A 2,500-nucleotide genomic window follows, 5' to 3' on the forward strand; every position below is an offset into this window, starting at 1 on the left:
GGAAACTTCGGAGGGAACCAGCTACTAGATGGTTCGATTGGTCTTTCGCCCCTATACTCAATTCTGACAATCGATTTGCACGTCAGAACTGTTTCGGTCTTCCATCAGGGTTTCCCCTGACTTCAACCTGATCAAGTATAGTTCACCATCTTTCGGGTCACAGCATATATGCTCAAGGTACGCTCCAGTTAGAGGTATAAATAATAATAAATTATCATTATACATAACTATATGGAACGCCCCGGGATTGAATTAATTGACTATTTATTAAAAAATAGACTAAAAATTAATCCCATTATATTTAAGTTAAGTTAATTATGCCATTAAGTTTAATATAACTCAATGACTTGCACATATGTTAGACTCCTTGGTCCGTGTTTCAAGACGGGTCCCGAAGGTATCCTGAATCTTTCGCATTGTTAATCATATAAATGCATACAAATAAATATTAATATCATAGATATTAAATTTTTTGTAAAATTCAAAAAATGAATTTTAGCATTATATATAATAAAATCTATCAACACTTTATCAAATCATTAGTATTTATTTTATGTTAATATGCTTAAAAAGCAAATTAATTTAAATAAACTTAATATCACCAATGATCTTTTGATAAATACTTTATTATGTTAATAGATTACAATGTCCTTATATGAAAAAAATGCACATTATTTTTTTAATTATTTAATGATGAATTTTTCATAATGGATATTCAGGTTCATCGGGCTTAACCTCTAAGCAGTTTCACGTACTATTTAACTCTCTATTCAGAGTTCTTTTCAACTTTCCCTCACGGTACTTGTTTACTATCGGTCTCATGGTTATATTTAGTTTTAGATGGAGTTTACCACCCACTTAGTGCTGCACTATCAAGCAACACGACTCTTTGGAAATATCTTTCTAGTAATCATTAACGTTATACGGGCCTGGCACCCTCTATGGTAAATGGCCTCATTTAAGAAGGACTTAAATCGTTAATTTCTCATACTAGATATTAAGATATTCCATACACTGCATCTCACATTTGACATATAGACAAAGTGACTTAGTGCTGAACTATTTTCTTTTCGCTCGCCGCTACTAAGAAAATCCTTGTTAGTTTCTTTTCCTCCCCTCATTAATATGCTTAAATTCAGGGGGTAATCCCATATGAGTTGAGGTTGTTTTAATATTCTTTTTTTATCTTCTCACAATTTAATAAAAAAATTATATCATCTTTTCATCTCTATTTTTCTTTTCTCCTTTTATATATTGTAAATATATAAAAATAATAATAATGTAAAATGAGGCAATCCTAGAATAAAAAATTTAATTTTTATGCTAGACATTCCTCCTTTTAATTACATATATAAATTATTATTTTATATATATATATAAATAATATGAAAATTTTTTGTAAAGAATACTTAGATTCAATATTTTCATCATTTCATTTTATTTGAGAGGATTTTTTTTTTAAAGAATATATAATAAATAAAATTCATTATATATCTTTATTTTTTTGCTATTAATATTATGAATTATTTAAAATCCAATAATATACACATTTGCTTAAATTCAATTATTTTTATAAAAGAATAAGCAACTTATTTAGCATAGTCTTACAACCCTCAACCATATGTAGTCCAAGCAGTACTTTAAAATTGAATTTAATGTACATAACAGCATGGACTGCGATATGCGTTCAAAATGTCGATGTTCATGTGTCCTGCAGTTCACACGATGACGCACAGTTTGCTGCGTTCTTCATCGACCCATGAGCCAAGTGATCCACCGCTTAGAGTATTTTTTTATTTATTTTTATTTATAACAAATGTCAATTTTTTTTTGCATATATTAATTGAAAGAGTAAAATTAAATAATATTAATAATATATAAATTGATTTTCTTTCAATAATATATATCAAATATATTTAACTCTAAACATTTTTATTAAGTTGCGAATGTCTTAGTTCAACAATAATACAGTGGTGGTATTTATTATGATTCAATATTTTGTATTTTTTTTAATCATTTTATGTATATATAATAATATAATAAATATATACCACTTTTGTTATTGTGAACAAATTAACTTATCATTCAATCAAATGAATAATAAGTACAACTTTTTATTTTCATGTTTAAAGGTTTTTAAAAGAAAAAAAATAAGAAAAAACATTACAAAATGTACCATCATATATTATATTTAATATGATATAATTGATGGATCACAAATTGAATGAAAAAGAATAAAAAGAATTATGGATTCAAAATAATTATATAAATTTTTTTTTTTTTTTTCTTTTTTTTTTTTTTTTTTTTTTTTCTTTTTGTTCGTTTGTTTGCTTGTCTGTTTGTTTGTTTGTTTGTTTGTTTTTCTTACGGATATGGAACACAATAATGATCCTTCCGCAGGTTCACCTACGGAAACCTTGTTACGACTTTTACTTCCTCTAAATAATCAAGTTCGGTCAACTTTTGCGAAACAACCGTGACACACGAGGCGTCACAGTGA

General features: G+C 26.8%; 1 non-coding gene and 1 pseudogene across 1 annotated transcript in view; both read right to left on the reverse strand.

Annotated features, from left to right (window-relative positions):
• Positions 1-1,607: 1,607 nt before the first annotated feature.
• LOC129252281 (5.8S ribosomal RNA) lies at positions 1,608-1,788 on the reverse strand (annotated as a pseudogene).
• Positions 1,789-2,383: 595 nt separating this feature from the next.
• LOC129252282 (small subunit ribosomal RNA) overlaps positions 2,384-2,500 on the reverse strand; it is a 1,991-nt gene continuing 1,874 nt past the window's right edge. Inside the window, exon 1 of the ribosomal RNA XR_008583354.1 lies at positions 2,384-2,500. This exon is cut by the window's right edge and continues 1,874 nt beyond it. This is a non-coding gene — a ribosomal RNA (small subunit ribosomal RNA).

Source organism: Anastrepha obliqua, unplaced genomic scaffold (genome assembly GCF_027943255.1).
Source record: "Anastrepha obliqua isolate idAnaObli1 unplaced genomic scaffold, idAnaObli1_1.0 ptg000170l, whole genome shotgun sequence".
In the NCBI taxonomy this organism is placed as follows: Eukaryota; Metazoa; Arthropoda; class Insecta; order Diptera; family Tephritidae; genus Anastrepha; species Anastrepha obliqua.